The following is a 19989-nucleotide window of genomic DNA, read 5'->3' as shown; positions in this document are numbered from 1 at the left end:
CGTGTTTGTCAGCACGTGAAACATCTGAGAACCAAATTTAGGAGTCTCCCAAAAGGTTTTCCGTTTCACCCACATTACAACACGTTTGGCAGCGGGAACACTGAACAAGATTAAACCCCCCCAGATCCCAAAAAACATCCTCGCCGGCTGCTGATTGGTCACGTCTTTGTCACGCATGCCCCCGACTGGTGTAACAGGCCTACGATTGGGCCGAGGAGGCTGGCGTAGTCGTTGCATCCCACTTACGCTGTGCAACACGGAGAAATGAGTGTGTGTCAGAACTATTTCAGTTTGCTTTGAAGTCTTATTTTGCATCACCCCAAGGGCGAATGCTGAGAGTCCATACTGAGCAAGACTCCGAGCTCTCAAACCGAGCGCTCTGCTCTGCTGGAGAGGATCATAGGGGAGGTTCATAGGGTACCAAATGCTTGTGGACGCTTCATTGACGCTACATTGAGCTTCTTGAAGTTGCACTCAATGCTGACACAGATGTGCAAATGCACACACACACACATACACCTTCTCTAGTCCCTGTAGAGAAGTACTGCCAATAGAATAGGACTCTCTGGAGCAGATAATCATCATGATCCTATGGGCACCATGCTGCCTAATGCCAGGCGTGGATTTAAGGCTTACCAATACTTTTATTATGAGTTGGGGAGTTGAGAATGATGAGATGGGGCGGCGATCATCCAACATCATGACCTCACTAGGGCTCTTGTTGCTGAATACAATCAAATCCTCACAGCAGTGCCTCTTGAAAATATGTTAGAAAGCCTGCTTCCCTGGACAGTAGAGACAGTTACTCCAACAAAAGCAGGATCAGCTGCTTGTGTATGATACTTTTGTCCATATAGTGTACATTGCGGAACATTAGAATTGGTTGTAATCTATACAGTATTTAAAGGATGTACTCATTTTTCATACAGTTGTATACGTAGTGTACTATTAAATGTATTAAATATATATATTTAATCTTTTTGAAATATATGACCATATATGTATAAACTACGTATGAAACCTATTAGAAACTGGAGCGATTTCATGTACTGGCACATATGTGTGGCCCATAAAAATATGTATGCTCTTATAAATGCTACATACACTTGACACATATGTGACATATGTAATTATTTGTACAGAAGGAAATATATAATATATATGTATATTATTTATTTATTTATTTTTATATATATATACATAAAGATTTTTTTGTACACCCCACCTCATCCCAGACGTTCTGGGTGGAGCTCCACCACCATCTTTCCAGAGAACACAGTTCTTTCACTGCCCCTCAGCTCCTCAATGCTGGGGGGCTTTATACCCCTCCTCTAGTCCACGCCTGCCATTATAGGCAGCATGGAGCCAGTAGGTTCATGTTTATCTGCTCCAGTGAGTCCTATTCTACTGAGAGTACTTCTCAGATATTCATTAGAAGGGGTGTCCGCAAACATTTGGACATACGGTGCTCATTTTTATTAGTACCACAACATCTTTACCTCGTTGCAACGTTAGATTCTCCTCTTATTCTCAAGGTCAAACTAATAAACAACACAGGCTTCTTTGCTCATCGTTTCCAAGGGTACCAATTAGTCTATAAGAAACTGTAGCTATGAGAAGAACCTCGACAACAGTCAAGGAATGTTTAGCAGTCTTCAACATATTCGGATAATGAGATTTTCTAGGATAATGAGGCAACACCATGGCAGAAGAACGGCAGTGTCGAAAAAAAGAGGATGCTATCACTTTAAGAACAGGAAGAGCCGGCACTGTCCTTAACGTTTGCTAATGGTTCCTTCCATCGTTTCTCCACACTGGTCTTTATTATCATTGACATTTCAACCATGGCACATAAACTCTCTGATCAACTCTGTATTTTCTGTCCTGGTGAAGAATTGCCCCCTTTTTTTCTGCCTGAAAATGAAGCTAAAATGTGGCTTCTGTTCTAAGCGAGTTTCCACAGCCTTTCCCATCACACTGGGGGTCTTACAGACTTCAGCAGGGGTTCCCTCCCACATCCATCACCTGCTATCATCGCCCGCCACCGCCCCGCAGACGTCCCGCGGTCTCCCCGCAGTCTCCCCGCTCTCAGCAGGGCCAGGTAGGGTGCCAGGATGGGACAATACTGGAGGATTAGCATCAAAGGGGCAAGGACTGGGCCCAGCGTCCCAGGCTGCTTTGAGGCCTGGCGGGGGGGCACGGCGGGGCTGCGACGGCCGGGGTCAGAGCATGGAGCGTCCGGCAGGATGGAGCATGGGAACCGCTGCCGCTCGCGCTCACCAAGGGGCCGGCTCGGCACACAGCGGGGGTCTCTGTGTGTTAGCGTACATCTGTTCACGGCGGGAGAGCGCGGCTGACACTGAAATAATGCTGGAGCTTGCTGCTGTCTCTCTTTCCCCTCTCCTCTGTTTTCTTTCCTTTTTTGGATTCCATTTTTTCACAGTTTTTGTGGACTCTGTGTCTGGACTGTCGCTTTGTCCCCAAAAAACAAAACCAGCATGAAAGGAAAGAGGAGGACGGCACGGTTTCTTTTATAGACGTCGCACCAACCGAGAAGTTTTGAGCGAAAGCAAAAATCGCGGCTATACGGACATTAGCACGATGCAGCTGGCGCTAGCCTGTTCTGCACTGCCTCGCACGAGATCCTATGCAGCACAACTTAGCCAGCTCAGCTAACAGCGCTCGCAATCCCTCAATTATGCGTGCAGTCTTTCAGAAGGAACCGGATTACAGGTAGAGCCGCTCCACTGTCGCAAATTTAGCTTGCGGTATTTTTGTCGTGTGCCACGTGAAAGAAAAGCATAACCGTCATGGCATGCGTAGTGTCATTCTAAGCTGATTTTCCGTCCTGTGGTGCCAGGAATCGCTGTGAATGAGCTGGAAGTGGCAGGCGGCTAACGGTCCAGAGTGGTTGCTAAGGTGGTTTCCACTCCAGTCATCTCAGATTGTTTGGGTTAGCCCTAAACAAACGGGAACAATCACGTAAAAAAGACGTAATCCGTAATCTTCCCGCCGTCATTCCAGTTAATAAAAAAGTCAAACATCCCTTCTCGCCTCTGTTTGAATGTTTGAATGGCTGGGATAAATGGCCAAGTTGTCATGACGACAGAGATGTTCTGCTGACGAAGTCTTGCTCCTGGCTGTCCAATCGGATGACAGGGGCTCAAACTGCAGTACGATTGTGAGGGGACACACCTTTTCCAGCAACACAATGCCAAGGACGCCGTCCTGGTCCGAGACCACCTACGGTACATCTTCCCGTGGCGGCGGAGGCGAGCGCGATCCGACTCACGAGCGGAACCATGGGGGAGGAGGAACTGGGACAGGGCCAGGTAGGGGGTCGTCATGTCGCCATGTCGGCTGCTGTCAATGTCATCGATTATCTCTGTCATCTTCACAACCCTTCCGTTGTGCCTTCTGCTTTAGAACCATGGCCGAGGGATTGCTAACCATTGTTTTGTAAGAAGGTCGTAGCTACGCTCCACGTTCCTCTTCTTGCGGCGAACTTTTACAGATCATAAACAACTCTAGCAGGTGGTTACGAGGGTTCCGAAATCCAATCAAGTCCGAGCTGTGGCTACAAATGGCGTAAAAAATACATGAGTCCCGCAGCTAACCGCATGCATGTGCACGTCTCTTACACGGGAAGCTAATGTGAGCGCTAAACAAGCTAACGCGCTAGGAAAAATAAGACAAAACTGCAACTGTGGCCTTTTGGTTTACGAACAAATGATGAATGCGTTTTCTCTTTTCCTCCCCGTTGGCTCGGATTAGAGTCAATGGCGGTGGAATGCCTTCGGACGTTTGTAGCCGCCATTTGCATGCAATGGATGCTTCGCAGGGGTACCCCGTCCTTTTCATCCAGCACTGCAGGTAGCCACATACCCCTGCCCTCTCCAGCAGAGCTTTTTTTCCACGCCGAATCACAGCTGCTCTGCTCGCAAAATCTGATCGCAGGGCCCTCTCATAAGACGATTATAATCATCACTCATTCACAGTACACTCTCTTCTGTTTCCCCTCCCCAACCCCCCCCTCGTCCTCTGTTCCCCAAGCCCCACCATCATGGGGTCTCGGTGGGAAGCCGCCATGGGCAAGCTGACCCCCCAATGGTGGATGTGTTGGACTCTTCAAACTCTGGGCTGAAATGCGGCTTGTCAGCATGGGGAACTCACCTTTATTAGCTCTTGGTTGGAGATCAGGCAGATTAGACTTCGGGACACTGGGCTTGTTTTGAAAGCCTCATGGTTAGCACTGCGATGAGTGATGGTCAGATTGAGGTTCTCTGATTTAAGCCACATTCTGGCCATTGTGTTTCTTTTGGAGATAAGAACCACATCATATGAATGAGAATTGGGATCTGAGGGACATGAAAAGGAAAAATCTGTTTGATTCCTGATTGAAGTTCAAGAAATGCTGAGTTGGGGGACGTTCTGAAAGACTGGGAGATCAGCCTTCCAGACTTCTAGAGCTCGAACAAAGAACACTGTGCTGTGATGCAGGATAGGGCATGTGGCTATTGCACTCCTTCAGCAGGTCATCTTCGAATATTACCATAGCAACCTCATCTGTGATTTCTGACCATGTTCTGGTTGAAGGTTCTCAGATGAAGTCTCTTTATTACTAATTAAATTAGTATAAAACCTTTATATTAAGAAAGGGTTCTTGTTTACTTGTAGTCCTTTGATGGTTCTTCTATGAAATTGCCCAAAAACGTCCCGTAGAACCTCAGTGCAGTGTCCTGACTAATAATTTGACTTTCAATCATTTAAAAAATCCTTTTTTCATGATGACTGAGTTGTGGTTGGACAGTGGGTGAATAATCAGATGAATGCTGAGTTTGCCACCCACAAAACCTACCAGACCACTCTGGTAAAACCTAACAACCTCTGTTGCTAGATTGAATATAACTAGGCTTGGGCAGGGATGGTCGCGCAGCACACTGATAGCATTTATTACAACAGTTTTGCCCCTCCCCACTCAGACAGACCACTGCTTTCAACTTTAATGAAAAAATTTTAGGGACTGCTGCTTTAAACATAAAAATGTTATGTTTAATGTTATTTAAAACATTTCAAAATGATTCTGCAAAAGCCCCAATGTCCCATTGTCCCTTTTACAGCATGAGCGAAAACCTTTGCACACTAAACTTAAACCATTTTCTAAATGACCGAACTTCATGAAGAAGCTTTAAGTTTATTTTTGTTTATATTTACGCCGCTAAGGTTTAAATCCTGGCTTTTTCCATGCAGGTATCAACGTGTCTGGAAGTAAGTCACCCTGAAACAGAAGGTGTACATATATCTGAAGGTCACACTTATCAGAGAAGTCACAGGACAAGCAATTATCAAGCTGCTGAGATTGAGTCTGGGAATTTCAACAATCGAATTGCACGCTTTGTGGAGAAACACTGCGCTGGCTATTTCAGTCTGCTGATCCAATTTCTCAGTGTTATCTCTCGTCTGGTCCAGCTATCACATCGCCCAGCGCAGATTGAGATGGTGTGACCATTCAGACGGTGTGATTGAGACAGAATTAGACAATCGCCCCGGGGCTGGTGCTATTATAGCGTAGTGATTGCTAGACTATTGACTTACAGAAGACACAATGACGCTCATAGATGGACTAGACCATGCCAGGGGTGACATAGTAGCTCTGTGTCTGCAGATTGGGAAAAAAAAATGGAAAAAATATGTGCACATCGGCAAGAATACACACACACACACACACACACACACATTATTTCGTAGTCAAGCAAAAACCTGTATCTCAGAAATGCCAACTTTACAGTAGCAAGAAAAACTATTTAATATAAAAAGATTTTATTCCAAGACATTTTGGAGCATTTCTATTGGTCCGTTCATCATGAAACTCTGATACAATATGAAGAACAACTGCCAGTTTCACATTATCTGTATAAATTTGATTGCATTCAGCGACAAGAGCATCAGTGAGGTCAGGATGTTGGATGATGATCACCACCCCACCTCATCCAGACCCCCCAACTCATCCCAAAAGTACTGGATGAAGCACCAACCATCCATCATTCCAGAAAACACAGTTCTTCAGCTGCTCCACAGCTCAATGCTGCTGGGGGGCTTTATACCCCTCTACTAGCCTACGCCTGGCATTAGGCAGCATGGAGCCAATAGGCTCATGATGCTTATCTGCTCCTATAAGAGAGTCCTATTCTATTGGCAGTTCTTCTTTCTCCACAGGGACATGACAAGTGGGTGGCACATATGTGTGTGCAATTGTAAAATCTCTCACACGTTCTTCTCTGTTGAAGCTAATCCTCACGAGTCCACTCAGTAGGCGTAATTGGCGGTGTGATGATGGCAGTAAAAGATATTTTGTTGCCTCAGGTTGACCACTATGACAAATGTGACCTCTGCCACTCCCTGCTGGGACTTTCTTCAGTTATTTACAGTCTTCTCTTGACCACACACAACTCTGGAGACACTCAGCGATCTATTTAAACTCCTCACCAGTGCTGGTGTTCCCCTTCCAAAGCCTAGAAAGCTTCAGATGTGAAAGGCAGGAGAAAATCATTACCACTATATAATTCAAGCCAGTACAAGAACCTGCACTGAAGCTTCTTCTGTAGGAAGACAGAACAGATAATAACATGGATATGAAATTTTTTTTGTTTCTTTATGCACCATCTTCATCATCATCATCATCATCATCATTATCTTCCTTCAAATATGTTGTGAGGTTGAACGACCTTTCTAGAATGTGGGTCTATTTAAAGTCCTATCTGATCTAATAAATTTAGGCTGAAGTTAAGAGTCTCTTGTAACGCTAAAGGCCACAAGACATTAAAAAAGGTTCCATAGAAGTACCATATATATATATATATGAACTATTAAATTAGTGTAGAACCTATATAAATATTTAAAGGTTTTACACTAATTTCAGGGTTCATCCTAAAACCTTTTAGGAATATGGAGGTTCTTTAAACCTTATTAAAGGTTTTCACGCTCTCTTTAAATCTAAATGGTTCTCTAAAGAACCTTCCACTGAAGGGTTCTTCAGGAATCCAAAAGTGGTTCTTCTCTTTTGCTGTGCAAAGAACCCTTAATGGCACACTTCGATTCCATAGAAGAAGCACTACAGAACCACGGGTGAAAAAGAGCCTTTGCTTATATATATATAAAGATCCTAGACTAAAAACTGAGCTATGTTAAATTAGTTTTTTTTGTTAGAAAGCTATAGAAAGCTATGCTACAGGACTGTGTTCACTCTTTATAGGTTCTTTAAAGGTTCCACAATGGGTTGTTCACTGAAAAACTCCTAAAGAACCACCAGTGAAAATGAATCTTTGCTTACGAAAAAGCTTCTCTACTTATTTAAAGGTTCTCTTTTGCTGTGCAAAGAACCCTTAATCACACAGTTTGTGGTCAGTGTTGTTGAAGCTAATGGAAACTAGGCAGGAAAGGACATCCAAATTTACACTTATGCTAACATTAGCCTGATTTCACATCCAAGAGTTAGACTGAATGGGATTTGTGTTCTCTAGGTTCTTTAAAGGTTCCAAAATGAGTTGTTCACTGAAAAACTCCTAAAGAACCACCTGTGAAAATGAATCTTTGCTTACGAAAAAGCTTCTCTACTTATTTAAAGGTTCATTCTAAAACTATTAAGTATATGGAGGTTCTTTAGAGTCCAGGAAAATCGGGAGAATTGGAAGAATCAGGAGAATCCAGGAGAATCCAGGAGAATCAGAAGAATCCAGGAGAATCTGGAGAATCGGGAGAATCAGGAGAATCCAGGAGAATCCAGGAGAAACGGGAGAATCAGGAGAATCCAGGAGAATCCAGGAGAATCGGGAGAATCAGGAGAGTCCAGGAGAATCAGGAGAATCCAGGAGAATCCAGGAGAATCCAGGAGAATGGGGAGAATCGGGAGAATCCAGGAGAATCCAGAAGAATCGGGAGAATCAGGAGAATCCAGGAGAATTAGGAGAATCTAGGAGAAACAGGAGAATCAGGAGAATCGTTTTTCTAATGAATCTTTTTCCAAGCTTTTTTTTTGGTTTTAGGAAATGAAAAGTTGGAATCACACAAGTGTTAAGTGTTGTAGCTAACTAAAACCAGGCAGGTTGGAAACGTTACATTAGCTTGAGTGAATGGCAAAAGACAATGCCTGATCTGCAGTGTGTCGGCTGCGTGGAAAAGAGGCGTGGCTGGTTTACACGTATCGGAATAGACATGTGTTTACCCTCCTAGTGTCGGAAGCATTGCTAGTGCTAGGTGGAGCTACGAACGGGTAGTGGAGCCCAAAGACAGTCCAGATGAGCCCATGTTCTGCACATGAAAAGCTTGTTAACTAGCTAAGGAACTGGGCTGAATCCATTGTGCTAGATAGGTGTAAGTCTCAAGCCCCCCCCCCCCCCCCCCCCCCCCCCGGGGCCCCCCTTATTTTTTACCTGACCGTTTTCCAGTGCATCACTATGAAAAAAAAACAAAAAAATTGCTGCTGTTTGATGGCGGCTGTTGTGTTGCTGTCGTCCTTCACATCAAGCACTGAAAGAGGATTCTCACTCTCGGCGATACCTTGTTGTCTTCGGTTGGCGAGTACTGAGGCGTCTCTGTGGTAAATTGGATGCGTGCAGGCCAGTGTCAGGACACAGCGAGCTGCTACAGCTCTTACTGCTCTTCATCTGTCACTGGGATTGTTCCCAGCCTCACCGTAATTGATATTTTGCATAAACCCATTTGTCCTGGGAGTTCCTGTCAGTAGACGGTTAGCTCTGATCTCTGATGTCAGCCGGTGAGGAGAGTCTGGGTGGCTTGGGAGGAAAATGCTTGGAACACTTGGATCGAAGCGCTGCTAAGAGACTACAAAACTCAACTTGATCTCCACCTGGCTGTCCTGAGCGTCTGACAGGTGGACAGAGACGAGGGTCTATTCTCTCCTTTCTTCTCCGTCCATCTTTTATCATTCTGCCTGTCCTGCGGTGCTCTGTCCATTCATCCTGCACTTCCAGAGTCCAGACTAGGTCTGGAATGTCTCTGAGCTGAGCAGGGATGTGACCCAGGGCAGTGGTTTGTTATCGACCACGTTCGCCCGACCCTCACCTGTGCTGAGTGGCGCTTCTGTCTCTCCCCCCTAAATCAGTTTACTGTTTATTTCCACCTGCAGGAAGTGTAAAACACAGGGCTACCAAACTTTTGGGAGATATTATTCTGATTAATTTTTTTAAGGAATATTATCCTAACTGAATATTAGTCAATACACTGTGAATATAGTAACATATAGACAATATATTGTGAATATAGTCAATATAGTCAACATATAGAGAATATAGTGAATATTATATATATATATATATATATATATATATATATATATATATATAGTGAATCTAGTCAATCTAGAAAATATATAGTCAATAGAATGAATATATAGTGAATAATGTTAATAAAGACAATATGTAATCAATATAGTCAACATATAGTCAATATAGTGAATGTAATCAATATGTGGTGACTATTGACAATATATAGTCAATATAGTGAATATAGATAATATATAATCAATATAGTCAACATATTGTGAATATAGTGAATATAATCAATACATAGTGAATATAGACAATATGTAGTAAATATAGTGAATATAGACAATATTTAGTAAGCATAAACAATATATGGTGAATATAGTCATAGTCAATCCAGAAAATATATACTCAATAGAATGTATTTATTGTGAATATAGTCAATATAGACAAAATATATATTCAATATCATGAATATAGACAATATATAGTCAATACAGTTAAACATTTAGTTAATATAATGAATATAGTTAGTAATAGTTAATATAAACAATATATATAACGAATACATATATACACATATAGTAAACATAGTCAATCTAGAAAATATACAGTAATAAAGTCAACATATAGTGAATATAGTAAATATAATCAATACATAGTGAATATAAACAATAAATAGTCAATGCAGTCAACGTATAGTGAATATAGTGAATATAATCAATACATAGAGACCATAGACAATATATAACAAAAATATAGTCAACATATAGTGAATATAATCAATATATAGTGACTATTGACAATATATATTTTATATAGTGAATACAGACAATATTTAGTAAGCATAAACAATATATAGTGAATATAGCCATAGTCAATCCAGAAAATATATAGTCAATAGAATGTATATATAGTGAATATTGTGAATATAGACAATATATAGTCAACATTTAGTGAATATAATTAATATATAGTGAATATAAACAATATATAACGAATACACATATACGCATATAGCATATAACATTTAGTCAATCTAGAAAATATACAGTAAATATAGTCAACATGTAGTGAATACAGTGAATATAGACATTATATAGTGAATATAGCCAGTCATTCCAGAAAATAGAATAGAACATGCAATAGAATGTATATATATATATAGTGAATATAGACAATATATAGTCAATGCAGTCAACGTATAGTGAATATAGTGAATATAATCAATATATAGTGACTATAGACAATATATAACAAAAATATAGTCAACATATAGTGAATACAGTGAATATAGACATTATTTAATGAAGTCAATACAGTCAATATATAGTCAACATAGTCCATTCAGCCATCCAAAATCACCACCATCAGACTGAGGCCTCAGTGCCTGTCACTAGAGGCAGAGGCGCTTGACATCTTGTACGTAGCTGAGAAGCAGGGAGCATTCTCCTTCACCCTGCCTCTGAGCTAAACAGCCACCCAGATGGGCATGATGAAGCGTGACGTAAATGATGAAATTACGCTATCGAGTCGGTGTTGAGAAATTAATGAACACTTCACAAGCTCGCTCTTATCACAAGGGACACAGTTTCTCCTCCATTCGTGAGGCCAGAGCCCTCCCGCCCGGCTGCACTGAACGTCACAACGTGGTACTGATGCAGAGCTGAGGATATAACAGCAGAACCACGGCCATTGTGGAGCTGTCTGGAGTGTCTGCGTATGCATGCCCTGATTAATGTGCGATTAATGCAATCAAAACTCAGCGTGAAATAAAGCCATCAGGACGGACGGCATGCAGGACCGCCCTGTATGCAAATCCGGACTCCTACGGTATAAATGAAGAAGTCAAACCCAACGCAGATTTACAGGAGTCACTCCACCTAGCCTGATCCGACAATACGCCCGTTCTCAGAGATCACAGAGAAGCTACACTTGTCGTCCTCTCTGAAAAGCACAAATGGGAATCATTTCTGACAATAACTGGAATGTTTGGTTTGTCAGGGCCGCTTTTTATTGCGCATTAGTGTCAGATGGCGGAGAATTATTCCTCTGCATGTCTGTCTTGTTTGCTTAATTCATCTTCAAACGGCAGATTCCTCTAAACTCAGCTGTCATTCTCGCCGATATTACAGCCGCTCACGCATCTCCATCCTAATCCACTCTGGCAAGTCACATGTCATGTGTCTACACAGCAGAAACCTCCAGGGTTAACGGCGTAGCATGCGGTACAGGCCGGGTTAGCGCTGGTGACTGCAGCCTCGCAATGCTAACCAGTTTGTGAGTCATCTCCAAATGTATTATCCTCAAAGATCCACAAGCGATGGACACTATTGCCCACAATAACATATGAAACAGAAAAGGGGAGCCACTCAACAAAGCATGTTGGCATAGCAACACTTTATAACCGATTATTATGCTAATAGTTTGTGTGCTACCCTGCCGAACACACACTATCAAGTCCATAGTATATAGGATACACCTTATAGCGTTAGTGTGAAGTGCACAATTTGGGAGTTGCACCCACTCTCACTTTCAGCCTTTAATATGACCGGTCCGGCAGTGGGTGGTCCCTGGTTAGCCAGGTCCCACCCAGCTTTGACATAAACGTGACGCAACAGTCAGCTCTAATTCTACTGGTTCCTCAAATCCGCCCACTGATTAGTCTTCCCACAACATATAGTGTATCCTTAAAACACAAGCAGAACACAGTGCCGAAACGTCTTATGCTGGTAAGTGACACTTTTGCAGTTCCAGACCTGGCTAGTGCTCCCCCTAGTGGTTAAGAAAATTCAGTTCTGCTGCGTCTGTAACTCCTATATCATAGAGTTGGGTGGTGGGCTACCAAATGTGGTGTTTCGTGGCGACGTACAAAAAAATGGAAATGCCGCTGATGGCATTCGGGAGTTCTGGTTAACCCTTCCTCCTCCTTGTTAAGCTCCGCCTTCATTTTTCAGTACAGTTCTGCCACCAAATCCAGAACACTGCGGTTTATAATGTATACAAGAGAAAAGTCGGTTCTTGGAGGCAGGAAAAACGGGCAGGCGTAAGAATCTGAGACCCTGAGAACCAAGAACCAAACTGTGATGTTCTAGACGATCTCCAAAACATCCTGTGGGGTGTTCCTGGTATGCAGTGGTCAGTACCTACATACCAAAAGTGCTCTACGGAAGGACATGGAAGTCCCACCTCACAACTTACAGAGCTTACTTAAAGGATCCGCCGCTAACCCTCATACGTCTCGCAGAGTCCATGTACAGCTGTTTTGGTGGCACGAGGGGGTTTTAATGTTATGGCTGATCGCTGTGAATACTGTTTTGTGGCATTGTTGGTTGCGGGACACTCCAGTACAGGCATGACCTCCAGTCTTTCCCAAAGCTAATTCTCCTCTAACAACCCAGTGAACCAATGCATTGGTCATCCTTCAAAGAGCCTGCAGGTCAAACACTGAGATATCTGTTTGACAAGCCGGTCATTCTGTAGTGGAGTCACGCGAGACCAGTTGAAGGTCAGTGTCGTTTTACCACAGAGAGACCAAATGAATAATTTACAGTTGAGGAGAAGTTCACAGAGTCTCTGCATCCTACTGGGAAGGACGCACTCCTGGGGTCGGTTGTGGGCCATGGCAGCTTAACAGTGGACCCTCATCCATTGAGGCAGAAAACACCCCACCAGACCTCGCTGAGACGGTAGGCGGGAGGACGTAGAGTGTCCGGGGACTCTAACTGGACTCTTACTGGTGTAGTGTAGTGGTTTTCTGGCCAGGGAATCGAACCCTAGTCTGTCACAGGGAAGGTGGTGTTGTTAGCCACTACACTGCACAGTGTCAAAAAGTGGACAACATTAGGAAACATGTCCAAATGTTTGTGGACACCCCTTTTAATGAAAGCATTCGGCTACTTTAAGTTGCACCCATTGCTGACACAGGTCCAATGCTTGTCTAGTCTTCGTTGAGAAGTACTGCCAATAGAATAGGACTCCCTGGAGCAGATAAATACATACCTATTAGCACTATACCAGGTGCCAGGCGTGGGCTAGAGGGGCATAAAGCCCCCCAACAGCATAGAGCTGTAGCACTCGGCTCACGGCTCTTCCCTCATCGTTCATTATTACAGTTGTTTCATTGGAGCTTAAAATGAGGCCCAATACAGACCACCACCACCAGCACCACCAGCACCACCACACCTTATGAGTTCTGTCATGTTCCTCTGTGGTTTTGTCATACTGTGTGTGTGTGTGTGTGTGTGTGTGTGTAGGGGTTCAGGGAGGGGTGGGGTGGGTCCTGGTATTTTCCACCCAGCTGTAATAGGAATAAATTGTCGTGAAATCCAAGCCGAGACATTAAAGAAGCGAAGCCCTAACAAACAGAGTCTTGATACCAGATGGGACTCCATGATGAAAAGGGCCTAATCCCGGCCCCGGCTCGCTTCCATCAGCGCAGGCACTACAAAGCAGCTCACGCTGAGCTCTCGCTCAGATATACGCTTCTTTCCTCCCCAAACACACTCCCCCCTTACACATACACACACACACACACACACACACACACTCCCTCTCTTTCTCTTTATCTTTCTCCCTATCTCTCTCTCTCTCTCTCTCTGCTCTCTTTTGTCTCTTGCTTGTCTCTTTCTCTTCTTTCTCCTTCTGTTCTTCTCTCTCTTTCCCAGCTAATATTCTTGCTCCCCTCAAATCCATGCCTCAGTTCTCTCTCTCTCTCTCTCTCTCTCTCTCTCTCAATCTCTCTCTCTCACATATTATAAACAGTCAGTCTCTCTCTCTCTCTCTCTCTCTCTCTCTTTTGCTCTATTTCTCTCTCTCTTCCTCTTTCACTCTATTGATATAACTGACTATTTTGCTTTCTCTCTCTCTCTCTCTCTCCTTTTCTTTTCTTTTTTCTCAGCTCGCTCTATCATCTTTCTCTCTCTCTTTCTCTCCTTTTCTTCTCTTTTTTCTCAGCTCGCTCTATCATCTTTCTCTCTCTCTCTTTCTCTCCTTTTCTTCTCTTTTTTCTCAGCTCGCTCTATCATATCTCTCTCTCTCATTTTCTTCTCTTTTTTCTCAGCTCGCTCTATCATATCTCTCTCTCTCATTTTCTTCTCTTTTTTCTCAGCTCGCTCTGTCATCTTTCTCTCTCTCTCTCTCTCTCTCTCTCCTTTTCTTCTCTTTTTTCTCAGCTCGCTCTATCATATCTCTCTCTCTCTTATTTTCTTCTCTTTTTTCTCAGCTCGCTCTGTCATCTTTCTCTCTCTCTCTCTCTCCTTTTCTTCTCTTTTTACTCAGCTCGCTCTATCATCTTTCTCTCTTTCTCTCCTTTTCTTCTCTTTTTTCTCAGCTCGCTCTGTCATCTTTCTCTCTCTCTCTCTCTCTCTCCTTTTCTTCTCTTTTTACTCAGCTCGCTCTATCATCTTTCTCTCTTTCTCTCTTTCTCTCCTTTTCTTCTCTTTTTTCTCAGCTCGCTCTATCATCTTTCTCTCTCTCTCTCTCTCTCTCTCTCTCTCTCTCTCTCTCCTTTTCTTCTCTTTTTTTCTCAGCTCGCTCTATCATATCTCTCTCTCTCCCTTTCTCTCTTTCTCTGGTCTTGAAGACTTGCAAATGTGGCATTAGCAGATATCCCGCATACACGGTTGGTGCTTTCATCCGTAGGGACCTTCACTCTCACTCTCTCTCTCTCTCTCTCTCTCTCTCTCTCTCTCTCTTTCTTTCTCTCTCTCTCTCTCTCTCTCTCTGTCTCTCTCTCTCTGAGTACACTACATTTCTTGCATTGGAGATGAGAGCGGCTACGCTAAGCTAACACACGAGTGCAGGACGGGGCGTCCTCTCTGATTTGTATTCAGTGTACACGGCACTGCAGGACGTACGAGTGGCTTTTATTTCTCTCTCCTCTCTCACTCCACTTCTCCCACCCAACACACACACACACACACACTCACACACACTTACACACACCCTCGCTGCTCTCCATGCTTCTCCCATTATGCAGAGGGCCAGCTAATTAGACCCAGCGTCGAGTTAAAGTGCTGTTTGAGAAATAAATGGGAGAGCTCTGAGGCTGCTGTCGTCACTCCAGCGGTTCTCGTTCAGCAGATGTTCTCCAGCCTGGAGAACTTACATCACTCTGGACGTTGTGTCTGTTTTCTGTTCTCTGCATTGCTTCCTTTTCACTTGATCCTTCTTGTAAGGCAGAACATCGTGTAATACTGCGTAATCGCCTCTCAGTCAGGCCTCACTGTTGGCCAACGTGGTGTTTTCATTCCTCCAGTGGGCCACGCCGGCACCCAGGCCCGACTGCCCACACACAACCTCTGAGGCAGTGAACACTTCCCAGTAGGATTTTCCCAATGAAGTTCTCACATTCAGAATTTTACTTTCTGGACCTGAATTGTGCATCCCTACTTCCCAGTAATGATCTGTTCAGGATTTTCCAATGGATAGATTTCAAACATTTGGGAAAGCCAGAGAGGACATCCTGGGTGGATGTTTATATTCTGGACATGAATTGTCCATCTCTACTTCCCAGTAATGATCTGGATTTTTCAATGGATAGATATTTCACTTTCAGAATATCCAGAGAGGACACCACAAGAGCCAACATTAAATCTATAGTTTGCTTGATTAGCAAAATGTACAAACTTTCAGCCAAAAAAAACCCAAAAACAATTAAACAGGACAAGGTTTGGAATTCTGAGAGGCACTGAAGCAAAACTGTAACTTTTCAGACCTATGGATCAGCAGTATGTCTGGCAATGGCTCTGTGGTGATCCTCTGGGGCTGCTTTGCTTCCTCTGGTGCTGGAAACCTGCAGCGTGTGGAGGAAGGGCAAGATGGATCCAATCAAGTATCAAGAAATCCTAGGATATCCTAGGAAATCCTTATGCCTTTTGTGAGGAAGCTGAAACTTGTGTGTCACTGGACCTTGCAACAGGACGGTGATCCCAAGTTTGTCTTCACTTCACAAGCTCTTGTTGCTGAATGCAATCAAATCCTCACAGCAATGCTCCTCCAAAGTCTTCTTCCCTGGACAGTAGAGACTTCAACAAAAACAGGATAAAAGCTTTTTGATACCCTTGACATCAAAAGAAACACTGAAGGAGCAGGTGTCCCAATACTTTTGTACATATTGTGTCACTCCAGTCTCCAGTCGCCTTGTAAATGCTTTTTCTGAGCAGGTACCTGCCTCACCTTAACCACAGCCATATGAACAGGATCCCTCAGCAATCCAGAGAGATTCCGACGCAATAGCGAGGCTCCGGCTGGACCCTCCTGTGAGCTTGGCAGGAGAGGGGTGCATCTAACACGGAAGGGAAATGCCTGATTTGTTGGAATCCGGCCTTCAGTTTATGGGAGGTAAAACACACATTCTCATGAGACAAGGGCTACTGGACGACATTGTGGTCATCCTTTTAGGCCGCAGCCTTCCAGCAACAACCAACTGACTCAAATATAACACCATATCATAGGAGTGTGGCCACGCTGGTATGACTGGAATGTCACATAGGCAAGAGTTGTGTTTATTTATCGTAGAACAATGGCTCGGAGGCGGTTCTAACAATAGTTGCGTAGTACACTGTAGAACCGCAGTGTAAAAAAAGGAAAAACACCCCCCGGGGAAGTCCTGAGTGGATCCAGAGAGAGGCTTCTGCTATGCCACACAGATTTTGAGCTAATGTAGTGGCCACAAGGGGATAAACCTATTCACTGTCCCTGTTTCCTATATAATAACACACTGGCTTAGCTGAGAGTTGCCCCTTATTGCTCTTCATTCTGTATGTCCAAAAGTATTTAGACACCCCTTCTAATTGGTGCATTCAGCTACCACAGCGCACACCCAGCTTGTATAATCTCCATAGAAAAGCATTGACCCATAGAACATGATGCTCTGGATCATCTAGCTGTGTTATACTGTATGTAAATTAATAGGTTTTGTGACATCACAAAAACAGTGAATTCCAAAAAGTTGGTTTTGCGGCTTAGTTTCTGATGAACTATGGAACTTATAATGTTTATATGACACATTAAATCTTTTTTTTAAGTTAGAAACAATTAGATTTTCCAAAATATGGATCCTTTAAATGGATCCTTTAATTTTTTCACATATGGCCCCTTTAAAGTCCAAAGCGATCGTCAATCATAAAGCATTTTCTTTTTGTTCCATTTCCATAAAAAAAATGTTTCTTACTGTAACAGGTGGAGGAGAGGGTGTTGACATATGATATTATTGGTTAATATTAGTATCATTTGGTGCATGATGATGTCATCAAAAATGCGAAGACGTTACAGAGGCAGTCAAAGCCACTGCATTGAGACTCCACTGACCAGTGTGTAGGCTAACTCTCCGAAGAAGAGCCCTGAGAGGGCGCCGTGTTTCAGTGGGCAGCCTTAAGGCCATCGAATTCTGCTCTATACGTCCTGTCTGGGCTGCAGGCTGACCACAGCTATGCGCTTTGAAAGGGTGTTTTCTCCCTCCACGGTTCACAAGCAAGGAGCTGGCCATTTCTATAGTTGTCCGTGCAGAGCGGTCTGCTGCTATCTGCGCGCCAAATGAGCAGTTAGGGCCTCCGGGAGGAAATGGCAAGCATTCCTCTGTGATCGTAAGACGTATTTACATACGCTCTCTAAATAATTATGTGGCATGCTGAAGCATCCAATGAATTTCTCACTAAAAAAAGGCCTTTCTATTATTTACATTCTTAAAATGCGACTCGGGTTTGGTTGCGAAGGCCGGACAGGGGCATCAAAGAGCGTTGTCCCGGGCTGGGAGTCGTCTGTGGGAAGTTCAAAGCGTTGCGGGGTCAAGCACAGGGGTCACTCAGCCCGAGTCCCTGCTGCTTGTCTGCATATATAACTAGCAATTGACTTTCTAATGGCGGGGGGGACGGGGACGGGTGTGGGAGGGGGGTGCTTATGAAAAATGCAGTTGATTAAGCCCTATCAGAAGCCCTTATTGTTCCCTTTCTTTTCCAACCTATGAAAAAGAAGCAGTGTCTAATATTAAGCTGTAGATAATAAGGAATGCTGGCTGTAATTGGGCTTGTTTGCTAAAAAAGCAGCACAACAGTTCAGGAATCAAAAGGATTGCCTGCTGTTTTTGAAGAAGCAGCTCTGGGCCCATTCCCTCTCTGAACCTGTCCTGCTGGCTGCTGCTTGCTATTCCAAAGCCTGTGTCGCCTGTTAGATCCTCCAGGGTAATCCTGCATTGGGCAAGTGTGGGAGATGAAGCGCTCAGATGAAGACGGATGGATGTTCGAAACAGCATGTACGGAAGGCATTGGCTGTTCGGGTTGAGCTTAAACTACGTCTCATACATAACTGTAACATTTCTACATGCAAAAGGAATGTTTATAGAGCCTGGGTCATCCCAACAAAACCTCTTCCTTAAAAAGATGCCATTACAACCAGTACAAGGCAGCTGTAGTCCCAATGCATGCAGCCAGTGCTTGTCTGTAGATTCCCTGTAGAGAAGAAGTACTGCCAGTAGAATAGGACTCTCTCTGGAGAAGATAAACAACATGACCCTATTGGACCATGCTGCCTAATGCCAGGCGTGGGCTAGTAGAGGGGTATAAAGCCCCCCAGTGGCATTGAGGAGCTGTGGATCAGTGGAAGAACTGTGTTCTCTGGAATGATGGTGGTGGAGCTCCATCCAGTACTTTTGGGATGAGTTGGGGAGCTCAAGAAGACAAGAAGATTAAGAAGCTCAGTCAGTCAGCAGATGTTGGTCATAACAGATGGTGTTTTGCTAGCTAGCAAATGTTTACTACTATCAGAGTCATCAGGTCGCCGTACTCTTCACGATATACAAATTACGAGATTTTTTTAGTAGGAGGAACGAGTCTGTCCACTCTCTAAAAACATGTTTTAGCATGAAAACACATGCGAGAACTGATGTGATGCCGTGCTCCAGACGTTTGTTTCTTGTGTTAGCAGTGAATTATGTCAAAAAGTGGAAAACGATAAAGGAAACAGAAGGCTTTTATATATAAATATCGCTGCTGTCCAATGAAAAACATGCATCTTCATTTTTGTCCATTTTTTGTTTCCTCCATCGGATGAACCCTGTAGCTGCTTCTGTACACTGTGTAAATAATTCTGGATGAATTGACCAATAGAAATGCTCAAAATTGGAAATAAACTTGGAATAAATGTATATTTTACATTGACTTCCATTCAAAGCCATAAGCATTTTTGGCTTCTCCTGCAAAGTCACTAATTTTGGAGATACATGTCTACATGTATACACAGCTCCGGAAAAAAAAAAGAGACCACCCTATATTCTCAGTTTCTCTGATTTCACTATTTCTAGGCAGTGTGTTTGAGGGAAATGAACATTTGCATTGTATTTCATAAACCTTGGACAACATTTCCCTTAAATTCCAAATAAAAAATATGACTGTTTAGAGTATTTATTTATTTACAGAAATGACAACTGCTCAAAAACGACTGCTCAAATAATGCAAATAAAATATTATAATAATTATGATGCAAAGAAGTTATTATTGAAATTTATAAACAGTACTAATATCTGAACTTTGAGAGCATTCAGAAATCACTATGGTAAAATAACCTCGCTGGCCAATCACAGCTCTCATGTCTCGGCCGGCTCTCCACTAGTCTTTCACACTGCTGTTGGGACTTTATGCCATTCATAGTCTGCAAATTCAGCAAACTCAGCTTAGTTTGATGAAATACCTGGAATAAAACTCCTGCCTTA

At 43.3% G+C, this 19989-nt stretch overlaps 1 protein-coding gene across 6 annotated transcripts in view; it reads left to right on the top strand.

Annotated features, from left to right (window-relative positions):
• Positions 1-3111: 3111 nt before the first annotated feature.
• The window catches only part of LOC140559795 (axin-2-like), a 97445-nt gene continuing 80567 nt past the window's right edge, over positions 3112-19989 (top strand). For all 6 annotated transcript variants that reach the window (XM_072683437.1, XM_072683435.1, XM_072683436.1 and 3 more), the window contains exon 1: positions 3112-3332. The gene's annotated coding sequence lies outside the window, so the exon portion shown is untranslated. The remainder of the gene's footprint in view (positions 3333-19989) is intronic.

This window comes from Salminus brasiliensis, chromosome 7, assembly GCF_030463535.1.
Source record: "Salminus brasiliensis chromosome 7, fSalBra1.hap2, whole genome shotgun sequence".
Classification (NCBI taxonomy): Eukaryota; Metazoa; Chordata; class Actinopteri; order Characiformes; family Bryconidae; genus Salminus; species Salminus brasiliensis.
Note: the sequence above shows the minus strand (reverse complement) of the source record. Positions and strands in the feature narration are given on the sequence as shown.